This window comes from Trachurus japonicus, chromosome 11, assembly GCF_045865225.1.
Source record: "Trachurus japonicus isolate A0001 chromosome 11, Traja_1.0".
Lineage (NCBI taxonomy): Eukaryota > Metazoa > Chordata > Actinopteri > Carangiformes > Carangidae > Trachurus > Trachurus japonicus.
In genome coordinates this window covers 8,390,985-8,404,457 of record NC_140917.1, presented here as the reverse complement: position 1 = coordinate 8,404,457, position 13,473 = coordinate 8,390,985, and the positions used below count along the sequence as shown (strand labels likewise).

The 13,473-nt window shown below is 40.9% G+C and overlaps 1 protein-coding gene across 1 annotated transcript in view; it reads right to left on the bottom strand.

Annotated features, from left to right (window-relative positions):
- The window catches only part of eno2 (enolase 2), a 38,242-nt gene extending 27,005 nt beyond the window's left edge, over positions 1–11,237 (bottom strand). Inside the window, exon 1 of the mRNA XM_085790860.1 lies at positions 10,853–11,237. The gene's annotated coding sequence lies outside the window, so the exon portion shown is untranslated. The remainder of the gene's footprint in view (positions 1–10,852) is intronic.
- Positions 11,238–13,473: the final 2,236 nt, after the last annotated feature.

Below are 13,473 nucleotides of genomic sequence, written 5' to 3'. Positions count from 1 at the left end.
TGATTGCTGAATTATTGTTTTTGGGTGAAGTATCCCTTTAAAAGCAACAAGTGTCTGTTACCTCCATGTTTTCATGTGAAACTCTCTTTGCGCCCTTCGACCTCTGGATTCAGCAGCAGACCAGTTTGAAAGACGACCTAAAACTGTAACCACTACTCTAATCTCGTCTTTACTTCTATATACATTTCTGTATAGTTGACTTTCATATACATATCGTAACTTGCTTTCGATTCGATGCCCCTTTATTCAGCAAACAAGCATCTTTTCCATGTGTAGCTACTGAAACCATCCACCTGTGATTCTCGTATCAGGTGAAACCTCCAGCCTCACACCTGCTGAGGTGACACAGTGGTGTCAAGTCTGCTACACCTACAACTATGCGTGACTGACGCTTCCTTTGTTTTCCTGCAGCCCGACCTCTCAAACTGCTCTTACCTGTGTTATGTCAGAGCCAACAGGGGATCAAAGTGTAAAAAAAAAAAATGCTTGTTTCTCTCTCTTTTTTTTAGGTCTGGTCTGTGTCTGGTTATGAAGGACACAGGACTGTCGCTACGGACTCAAACCAGTGACCTTTCAGTTACACGACAGTCTAAAAGCTCTTCAGTGCTTCAGACTTCAGAGTGCTTGTCAGATTGTCAGACAGAAACCTCTCCTCAACCTTTTCAAAGTGAGGACCGGAAATGACAATCCTGCTCTCCTCTTCGCCCTTCTTCCATCTAAAAACCCAGTGAAACATGGCGAGTCCCTTACTGTGCATCTCATTAATACACTTTATCCTGTGTCAACACTTCCTGAAGTGCTGATTTAGCCTGCAGAGCCGACTGTAAACTTAAGGGCCACAGCCTTGCTCAGACTCCTTTTGTAGGGATAATTTCACTTTACATTTACTCATCTGTCAGATGTTTTTATGCAAAGGGACTTACAGGTGAGGGAGATTAATAAGCTTCAGTGTACCTACTAAAAAACCTTGGTATTATATCTATTTTAAAAAGTGCAAGGAACTTGTGTAAGGAAATGCATCAAAACTGCACTGTAAGCACTTCTTTAATAGTAGGCTATTCTCTACATACAGTATTTACTATAGCCTACAAACCTTGATTCCCAGTTCAAAATATATTTATATACTCTAGGCGTTGTTGTTTATACAAGGTCTTTCTTATAAATAGGCTTTTTACTCGGTGAAGTAATCAGGTAATGCTTCTTCACTTTGACCCTGCTACTATTTTCACAGTCATTCTAGGCGCTTCTTTTCTTTCTATCACTGTTGTTTCCTGTTACCGCCTCTTCTTCTCCCAGGAGAGACCTGATCGGAAAATCCTGCAGCGCTAATGCAGGAAAGATGTATCTCTGGGTGCCACCCAACCCTTTGAAAAACAGCTCAATCATTCACAAGAACATCCACCTAAGTAGGCCACAGAGCAGCAGCATCTCACACTGTTTGTTAAAAACAAAGACCAGTGCTGCGTGGCCCTGAGCTGCATCTCCATGTTTTTGCTGAATTCATTCTTTTTTTAAAATGTTTAATTTTATTATTAAAACATAAATTTGATTGGATTTTTTTTTTTAAATGTTACTCGTTAAAATGAACCACAAAATGACAGAAAATTCATGACTGCTAACTGCAAATGCTAACTCTAGCTCGCTAATACAACACATTAAAGTCAATACTGAATATTTGTTATATTTTTATCTAATTCTTGTTCAAAAATGCTTCTCAAAAATTGTTTTAAAAAAATGTTAATGGTAGGCTACTATTGCTAACGTTATACAGTAGCAATCATATTCAATCTGAGTTTCGTTCAATTAAATCTAATTATGAATCTAAAACAAACACAATATTTGCCAGTATATGCATAGATGATGAAGTTACAAATAATATGACACATTTGAGCAAATTTTTTTTAGCCGTTAGCCGATATTATGCTGCGTTCGAACGCCACCTGAAGTCGGAGCTCCGACTTGGCGAAGTCACCGCCAACGGTAGCTAAATCATCAATTAAATGCATTTTAATGCCAAAATACATTGACACGTTCCTTTTTAAATTGTTTTTGTGCCCTTTGTAATGTTTTTATGTCTTACGTGAAGCACTTTGAATGCAAAGTTTGTCCCAGTCCGCCATGTTTTTGGTTATTCTGACCTGGTGCGTCTCGAAACGCAGCGTTAGCATGTAGCTGGTGCTGCTGTGACCTCATATGGTTGATTGCTTTTGACAAGCTGGTGCTTATGTTTTAAAGCAGCCATTTCACACATCAATAAAACATTAGCTAAGACATTTTTATAGATTTTATGTTGCATCTTGGTTTCATAACTAGCTCATAAAACTAGCGCTATTGCAACTCACTCCTGGTCCACAGAGATGTAAAGCTCATATTTAGCTCATATATATTCAGGAGCACCAGATTATAAAGTCGACTTTGTCTTTACGTCCTGAACAACCTTTTTAACTTCCTCCTATTCATTTCTACATGAAAGGAGTCAATTCACTTTGATATTTCCCCCCTGAACAGCTTCACATCACTTGGATAAAAATGTATTCATTCTGTTTGAAGATGCATTAAATTCTTTTCCTGCTCACCACTGACATCATTAACCTTCAACGAACATAAACTCCACAACAGTGGGAGATGGGAGACTCCATCCTCATTGTCATTTCACCATCATCATCCACGCTAATCTAGGCCTACTCCATGGGTGTTTCCCCCCTTTTTTCCTCCTCATTGATATTCCAGGCTCGCAGCGCTGCAACAATATGTCAAAGGAAGAAAAGAGGAAAAAAAAAAAAGGCCTTTTATGCCGTCCTCGTCTCCGTACTGTATGAATACTTTATTGATCGGTGAAGAGCTAAATCTGGCTCAGTGCTAGCTTGCAGAAACCTGTCACAGCTCTTTCCAAAAAAGCCAGAAAGGATGTGCAGTAAATTCAGAGTAGAGTAGCGGAGTCGTGGCTGCTTTTTTTTACACCAACGCAGCGCTGCAATGTTGTCGACTCAACGATGCAAAGAAGCACAGGTGTGGATACTAATGATAATATATAATGCACTGATAATAGTTCAATCCCATTTAGTGTTTCCTTGGCACAGCTGCACCGACCACATTAGAAGCCGATAGTTGGCTGCAGTGTCTGTTTGTTTAATGTTTATGGTTTTTTCACTCTCTTTCACCGGTCCTGCTTGGCAACAGAGTCATTCTGGGATGGTCTCCCCTCTGTGTCAGTTCAGTTTATCATAGAAGTGACTATAGGGAGGATGAAGCTCCATTTTTAAACCTCCCACTGTGTTCAACTGCTCGACTGATTATCATCCGAATAAATTGATTAAGCCAGAAATTGTCACGTCAAATAGGGACTTGATCTTATCTGATAGGTAACATCAGTATTTGTTGAAGGTTCTTCTACTGCGTTTATGAGTTTCTACTTAACTTTGCATGAAGCAGATATGCACCTATAAGCATTTACGTCTTCTCCTGTGACTTTGAACCGTCCTTATAGGTCGTTTCGTGGTCTCTTTCTCATCTATTTTGTCGTATAAATTTATGTTTGAGCTGTGACAATGTAGAGACTTAAAGCCATAACGAACTTTAGTGTCATTTGGGCAAAGCAGGTGTCCCTTTTTATCAGAATTCATTATGGATTTCCTCTTTTATATTATTTTTATGTCTTAAACCCATTAAAGTCCTTATTAAGTCAATGTACATGTTACTTCAAAACTTGTGCACTCCTGTGATCTTTTCCTTATGTAATCTTTTTGTCTTGCAACCCGGCTACCAACACAGCATATTTATTTATGGATATCTTCATGGATATTTATGGATATTAAAACAGTTTTGATGTGATCTGAAACTAATGATATTCTCGTCAGGGTTTTAGAAGCTTCTTTTTTCTTTTTTTTTTTCTAAAAATTTCTCTTTCTCTGCATAATATGAGTTCCTTTGTTGTCTGGTTTCCTCTGCGATTTCCCTCTGGTGTTGATCTGACTCTCAGCCTGAAAGCAAACACACACACTGTGTTGTTTTTTATTATTATTATGTGAAACCTTCCTGAAGCCACATTTCTTTCTTTTAATAGTCTCCCTGTCGCCTTTCTTCTCCTCTATTGGGACATAAATCCCCCCCACCCACTCCCCTTGTGTGTTGCTTTTAACCTGCAACAAAAACCACATTACTGCTCCTTGTCTCTGCTGCTGCTGCCACCGACCGTCCTCTCTCAACTTCCTCTGTCACAGTCTTTTCTGGACGACTCAGGGATATTTTCATCCCATTGTCACAGCGGCCTTGTCCGCCCGCCCGGTCGATTACAACTCAGACGACCTGCGAATTTGTGCTTTCTTCACTTCATATAGAACTCATTGTAAAAGTCACAGGGGACAAAACACGTCAGCAAAATGTGTAAAATGTATAAAACGCTGCTCAGCAATAAGAAGGAGCAGATAAGGTGCCTGAGTCGCCTCCAGCGTTGCTCAAACATCCACGCACTCCAGAGTCAAGGGGATTGATGCGTGGGTGATTTTCTCTCCTGGCCTCTATTAATTTTAGTTTGTTTTTCATTCTCTCTCTTGCTCTTTTTCTCTTTCCCTCACTCTCTCTGTCTTTTGATGCTGTTTTGAAGCCCCACCCTGCAGTACTGCAGTTTTTTTTTTCCAAACAGTATCTCCTGAGGGTGGAGCAGCAGTACAGCAGGAGCATATTAGAAATTCTGCTATTCCTGCTCTTTCTGATCACGTCCTCAAAACATCAAAGCCAAACACGCTGATACATATTCATTGATATATTTCTGCACCTTATATGAAACTTCAGTCAGCGTGACTCTGCTTGTGGCTCTGGGAGGCCAAAGGCTAACGTGCTAACTGATGTTTAACCAACATTTACCGTTGTTTCCATCTCATTCTAACTTCAGCACGAAACAGAAAACCAGTGAGACTGTTGTTAGTTTTGTGAATATTTTGTGCATTATAAACCAAAGTAGCATCTTCATTTAGCCAAGGGGTGGATGGATGTTGCCATTTGTGTTAACTGTACATGGATAGGTTATAGGCCAATATAAAGGTGCTTTTTTTGCAAAATAGCATTATATGGTACAAATATGATACCTTATTACATTAAAGCAAGAGCAATTTCATATTATATAATATTTCAACCATACTTCAGCAATATATATTAATTTTTATATAAAAACTCTACATGCTAATGAAACTGTGCCAGTTTCTAATACCATATGTTTTTACCTTATATATATGATGGAGATTCAATATACATTATGTATTACATGTAAATGTATGGGTTCTTGGAGAGACAATCTGCAAATGTGATCTTTTATCATCATATTTTCATAAAAATGTGTCTGCCTCTTCTCCCACCGTCCAGTGAAGTCTGAGCACCTAAAACACTTGACTTCCAACAAGGCTTCAGTCTGACGAGCTGTGATTAAGCAAAAATGCAGCTCTCATCGTGTCCCCTCAACCTTTGAGTGATGAATTCGCAAAAACCTTCATTACCTCATCACTCAGTTTAGTTTAGTTTGAGGTGCTATACTTGCGATGTGGTGTCATCATCATGTAAAACTTGCTTTAACTTCATCTTATTCCAAACACAGCTGCTGGATTCTTGTACCAGTAAAAAGAAAAATCTATTTGTCATGTTATTTATTCGCCATAGTTGTTGCAAACATCAGATTGACACTTAGAGGATGTTTTAGTCTTGTTTTCCCATGTAATTACTGGATCTTATCGACACACAAATTGCAATATTTCAATATTGCAATATTATTTATTAAGTATAACACCAAAAAAGCCTGTGCCACAGAGCTCTACTGTAACATTTCATTTAATTTAACATTTAATTTACCTCTCCTTTGATAATAAGCCGTTTGAATCCCTGTCAGATAACTCATGTGTTGATGATTCAAGCAAAGTGTTTCTCAGTATTATCTCATCCCACATCCAGATGTTTTTCCTCCCCAATCTGTCTGTATAACTCCCATCTCGCTGCTGTAATGTCTCTCTCTCACCTCTCTCTATCTCGCCCCGGTGCTGTTTGCTATTTTACTGTGTGTGTGCCTGTGTGTGTGTTTGTGTGTGTGTGAGAGAGAGAAAGACTGTGTGTGTTACGTAAGCTCTACAGCAGCAGCAGCAGCAGCAGCAGTAGCAGAGAGAGGGGAGGACACCCATGAACGCACCACACCACACCTACCAGAGACTGCAGTGCTCAGCAGAAAATATACCAGCATTGAAAAAACACACACACACACATACACACTCACACACACGTGCATGAAGGGGCGAGCCAGGCGGAGTGAATGAGGGATGCAGAGAGAGAGAGAGATGAGATGACGGCATGCAAGGAAAAGAGAGCATCTCCAGTGTACTGTATCATCTTGGCTGTGTTGGATAGGGATGAAGAGGGGGAGAATAGAAGGTACAGTAGATGTAAAGAGATAGAAAATGATACGAAAAGGTGGAAAAATAGAGGAGGGATGGATAGAGAGAGAGAAGGAATGAAATCTGGATCCACATCAAGACTCTAAAGAAGCTTCGACACTTTACAGCAGAAAATCCCATAAACTGGGACGTTAAGTTTACAATGGACCATTTACTGTCCACTGGATGTGGCTATTAAGGCAGCAAGTTGCATTGTGGGAAGTGTAGGTTATCCGTAATATCGTGGCATCTGCTGTATTTTTGCATAATAAATGAGTGGAATCAGATAAACACATAATCCACGCTGTATAAAGAACCACCTCACCTTGTACATAATTGATTTGAACTCATTATTGTTCGTTTACATACGTGCAGAAAGGTTAAATTGATATAACAAAAGTAACCTCCATCTGGTGATGACTGTATTTGGAAATTAAGAATTTGCATTTATTCTCATTCCTCAAGCAGGAAACCCAGCTGTTTCCTCTAGAGTGTAAAATTGCCCACTTAAAGTCACATTTCACTGATTAATTACACACTGACATAAAAAAGAGATAGAGTTTTTCTTTAAGAATTTGCATTTCAAAGTTTTCCTTTATGATGACATCAATGCTCCTCAAAATGTTTTTCACAAAAAGTTGAAAAATTCTTCTCAGAGTGAACTGATATTAAACATTGCTCCATCTCTACAGAGCTCAATCTTTCACTTTGACCGTAGGCTATAACATTTTTGGTGATTATCTGCTTTTCTCTGTATGTTTTTCACTTTCTAACAAGCCATCAAGCATTTATAAACATTAATAAGGCATTGATAACATGTTTAAAGTCAGAGGATATATGTGAGCTCCTCTGGCCTTCTCCAGCAGATAAATGGTCCAGTGAAAGTTATTTTCTTTTCTTTTTTACAACCACCTGGCATCCCTGAGGTAGTTCTTAATGGTTTGGAACTAATCAATAAGCATTGGAAAATGATTTATTAACCAATAAAAAAAAAGCCGTTAGTTGAACCTTGGGGGCCCCAACACTTTAGCTTCAGCACGGGGCCACTGAATGTTTTTGACCGCAGCAACAAATCAACAATCGTCAATCGTCGCTGCTTCAACCTTGAATTTTGCATCTAGTTGATTCTTTATCTCTAAATCTGATGAATTTGTTTGGCTCCATGCAAATTGTGTTTATTTTTGGGATTATTTATGTTCAGTTATTTGAAGTGACCTTGTAGATGCAGCAGTTTGCTAGTTGCCTATACGTGTAGCTTGCATGGTTACATACAATACTCTTAACATTTGCTGAAGCTCCAACAATTTCCTTTTCCATTTACATAGAAAATTCACCGGTAGCTAGTAAGATACACTCTGTGAGAGAAGATATCTTATTTCTAATATGAGAATTAATAGATACAGTATAAATAGAGTTGTGACTATAACTATATGACCACCACAGTCTCTGTTATAGCTCACAAGCCTACTGTACATAACGGTCACAGCGGTAACAGCCATACTGAAATATTAATGATATTTCCAGTCACGCATCATCACATAGGCAGAATATAAGAAGGACTTTTATTTCTTTTAAGCCTGAATGTGTTAATTTTTCTCCTTTCACTGGAACTTTAACGGCGTCAATTAAAACTGGGGGACGTTTATTAAAGTAAGTGAGTAACCACGGCGGCGATTTAATGGAGAAAGAGAGTCAGAGATGCAAAAGATTAACCATGAAATTTTAAGAGTCAGTGATGGATCGTTCAATTAATTAGAAAATGTTTGTGGTGAGATTCATATAGAGGAAGGGTAGAGAGACATAGACGAAGACCAGGAGGAGAGAGAGAGAGAGAGAGAGAGAGAAAGAGAGGGTGCAGAGCGATGGAGGATGAAATGGAGAGTGGAAACGAGGCAGGGCGCGAGATATAGAGAGATAAAGACATGATAGAGAGAGAGAGAGAGAAAGAGAGAGAGAGAGAGAGAGAGAGATAAATAATTAAAGGACTCTGGCTGAAGTGAGGGAGGAGGAGAAGAAGAAGAAGAAGAAGAAGGGCAACAGAAGGCTTCTCACACACACACAGGAAGTGGAGCGCTCTTACACATACGTGATGCTAATAATGTACCCACACTCACACACACACACACACACATCCTTGTAATGCTATCTTTGTGAGAACATTCATTGACATAATGTATTCCCTATAGCCCCTTACCCTAACCTTAAAGGGACATTGTGTAACTTCTCCTGTTATCTATTCACGAAAATCGATTATTTCATTCAAAAGTCTGTTTTTCATTCATCAGTAATCCCCCCCCCCATCAACAAACTGAAGTGTTCCTTTCAGCTCTGAATTATCCGTTCATATCATTCATATCTACATGGAGCGGGTAAGCTCGGTGCTGGCTGCCATGTTGTCGTGTCGGCATGTTTTTCGTTCGTTCAGTGGCAGCGTGACGGTAGGAAACCACGGAAACTCACCGGAGAAAAGTCACCGCGGTAACACAGTGAGGAGGAATGGAGCGTTACACTGATGCTGCATTCACCTGCAGTCGGGCAGATGGCCGTCGGTAACAAACCAGATGTCATTTTAGTCACAGAAGTCGAGAGAAAGCCGGTAAAACAATACGACATCGCCATGACAACATATTGTCACGTGTATTGTTTTGCCTCATGCTGACGGACCACTTGTTTACATAGAGGCTTGTTCATGCCGTTACGTGCAGCGGCTGTTGTTCGTCTGCGGTCTGCCCAATTTCACGTGAGTGCAGCATGAAAAATACGATTGAGTTGCCTGCAATATACAACCGCAACACTAGATGGGAGTAATTCCTACACAATGTACCTTTAACCATCTAAAACAAATGCCTAACCTTAACCTAACTTAAACCTAATTATAACCTAAAGTCTTAACAGCCCTTGGAAAAAGTGAAGACCGGCCAAAATGTCCTCACTTCCGAAAAATGTCCTCAATCTGTTGGTTAAAAACTCTTTCCGGTCCTCACAACGTAGTATGTACAAGAACACACACACACACACACACACACATATAGCTTCAGCAAATTATCACAAGTACCGTCTCTCTCACACACACACACACACACACACACACACACAGTTAACACTTCACATCCACCCACACGTCACATTTATGTGTCTGCCGTCTAACACACTCACACCGAGGACTTGACCATAATTGAGCGTAGGATCACACACACACACACGCACAGACACACAAATTACTGCTGCCAAAACGCACACACACACACACACACACACTTTATAGCCAATTTTCAAAGAAATTGAAGAAAATGAATGAAGCAGAAGCACACACACACACACATGCACACAAACATTCAGTATATAAGCATGTATGTTTTTTCACACCTGCCAACACCAACCACACACACACACACACACAAACACAAACACACACACACACATACATACACTTGTTATGACACTATGAGGCTTCACCGTAACCAAAACACATAAACAAGCTGCACACATACATATAAACACACACACACACACACACACACACACACACATATATAGACCAACAGTAATTGAGTGTGGGATCAAAACACATAAACAGCCATTTCAAGGCAAAGTCACACACACACACACACACACACACAAATGCACACACACTAAAGCCTGAAAATGAAGCATCCTCTCATACACACACACACACACATGACTGCCATATTAAAAGGCAGCTCACACACGGTGTGTCTCTGTGACATTTACACACACACATTCACACATATAGGCACACACACACATATGTCTGTGTCTTCCATATAGTCTATAAAACACATCAGCCATCCAACATACACACACACGCACACACACACACACACACACACACACACACATACTTGATATATGTGGACTTAACACACACAATATTTCCTCAGCCAAAACACGCTCAACCCCCCACACACACACACGACTGCAGGATCCACTCGAACACACACACACATAGTGTTACTGCTGCCTAAATACACACTTCCTCTTTTCACACACACATTTGAAAGCCAATTGCATTTACACACACACACACACACACATACATACACACACAGTAACACCTAAAACTGTCACACATATGCTTTCCTGTCCCTGACAGCCATTTTCAGACGAGTCACAGAAAATGCACCAAAATCACACACACACACACACACACACACACACACACACACACACATACAGTAACACCTAAAACTGAAGCATCTCTGTTTTGCACACACACAGACCCTCTCACACACACACACATACCAGCAGCATCCTCCTGCATCCTCTCTGCACTGAGCAGCAGCAGCCGATCAATATGAGATCACAAGAATATACAAACACAAACACACACACACACACAATGGATGAATAAACACAAAAACCTCTGGAGCAGATGAATAGAAAAAGAAATAGAAGAAGAAGAGAGGGTTTCCTGTCTTTACCTGCCGCCCGTGTGTGTGTGTGTGTGCTCGCTCTGCCTTCCACGGCCGCCGAGAAAATACTGGAGAGGCAGAGCGAGAGAGAGAGGGAGAGGGAGAGGGAGAGGGAGGGAGAGGAAAACAGGAGGAGGAGGAGGAGGAGGGGGTGCGATGTGTGACGGAGGGAGGGGGGAGGGGAGATGACTCAGAGGGAGATGGAGAGAGGAAGAGGAGGAGAAGAGGAGGGTTAATTAAAAAGGAGGAGATGGACGGAGGGTGGGATGAAGGGATAAGGACGGGGTGCAGAGGTATAAATAGATGGAGGGAGGACGGGTTCTCTCTCCGTCGGTCTGTGTCTCCCCTGTCTTCTCCTCCTCTCGTGGTCGGTGCTGCTGCTGCAGTGGGGTTCAGGTTCAGCCGATGTATATGTACAGTTACATAATCCACTCGACTCCACCACACTCAGACATGATGATGATGTCTGGGTGTGTTTATGTGTGTGATGGGAAAACAAAGCGGCCGCAGCAGCAGCAGAAACCTCTTTGAAAGGTGCCAAATGATCGATTTATAGTGATTTATTGATCCATTCATGCTCCATGTGACCTTTAACAAGACACCTGCGTGATCCAGGTAGGGTTGCAAACAGGGAACTTAGTTGGGGAAGGGAGACGTAATATTTTACTCAACATTCATGTTTTTGTTGTTCAGTAAAAGAATTGATTGTTCATACAAGAACTAAAACTTAATAAAGTTCTACTCACAAATGAATCTGTTGAAATGTCATGTTTTTTAATTGTATTATTTTAGCATGGATGTCTGCTTATGGCAAAACCAAATATTTACATGTATGTTTGGATATGATACAATTTGTTTAAAGGGACAACAGGGAGTTTTGGAAAGCGCGAGTGTCTTCATACTACATTTACCATGAGCCTCCGCGCGCACGGTGAAATTCTTGGACCGGCGAAGACCAAGAATGTTTTCATTCATCAAGAATTAAAGTCAAAGGTTCGAAGACGATCAGATACCGTCGTAGTTCCGACCATAAACGGCGATTCGGCGGCGTTATTCCCAAGACCCGCCGGGCAGCGTGCGCGAAACCGAAAGTAGGAAATGCTGGTCGTCTCGCAGCATTTCCACCACCACTAATAATAACAAAATAACGATAGAGACAAAACGATATATTTATCGAAAATGGGCCCATTAACAAGCGTGGGTAGCGTAGATTCATTCACATTAAGGTGAGACTTTATTAAGCAAATACAAACTCCTCGTTGTCCCTTTAAATTACCCCCAATTTCCAGTTAATTCCCATAAATTCCCATGGAAAGTTTCCAATTTGGAATATTTCCCAAATTCCCATGGAAATTTTCAGCCCCTTTGCAACTCTAGATCCCCCTAGAAATGTTGAGGGGTCGTGTGGCCCAATCACAAACAATTATGTGTCCAATAATCCTCTAGTGCACGGGTCTTCAATGTTTTTCAGGCCGAGGACCCCCAAACTGATGGAGAGATGAAGCAGAGACCCCCTACTTTAAATATTTATAAAATTGTGTATTATATTAAAGGGATAGTTCAACATTTTTGGCCAATTGCCATAATACCTAGTCTTCGGATAGGTTCATTACCTTTAATTGTCGGTGCAGGCTATTTTTAGAACGGCGGAGCAGAGCCGTGAGCTGCTCAGAGCTACGCTACGGAGGCTAATGGGATTTCTTGGCTTCCCTCATCAAACTCATCAAATACACAATCCAACAACTCCAAAACGCTCTGGTAGACAAGCTGTGACCTGCGCATTCACCACACTATGAGATAATAACAGAACGTTATGAGAAGGAGTTGTTTTAGAGGCAAATGCGTCGAGACTCCTTGGCGAAAAACTGCCCCCGACTGGAACTGGTAGGCTACTATATGGAAATGGTCCAATTTGCCAAAATGTTGAACTATCCCTTTAAACTAGGCCTAGTAGCCTACCATGTATAAACGTACCCTGGATTCAACACTCAGCTATTCAATTAATACACAGGTTCGTATGTTCATGGCCGTGCCACTGCCATTTATAAACATAACTGATACCAATGCCAATAACAATGTCTAGCTATTCAAGCTATTCAAATTTACGTTTTTATTTTAAGCATAGACTAAATGTGGAAACAAAACAAAAAAAAGTATAATCAACCAAAGGTTTCATGACCCCCCTGCAGAACCTCTGCTGTGTGATCATTTTATTGCTCCTGATCAATTCAGGTGTCAATCATCTATCGGCCTCTGATGGAAACACCTGGAACAGCCAATGAGATCGAGCACAGCACAGCATACAAACTGTATCCTCAACACATGTCACCTTTAATGAAACTCTGTCACTCAGTCACTTTGTCTGGAGATTCCCACATAATTATGTGGATGGCTGCCGTAGCCTAAACCAGTGAGTTTCCAGTAAACCAGTGAGTTTCCCGTAAACCAGTGTGAACCAGTGAGTTGACAACAGCCAATCAGCTTCATGGAGCCGTGACCTCCTTTGTTTTACTTCCTTTATTCACTGCAGAGCGGCTGTGCTCCGTCCTTGCTGCTCTAAAAACAGACTGGTGAAGTTGTTAATGCCGACTGGAGGGTGACACTGATACACATTGACAGGGCAACGGGGT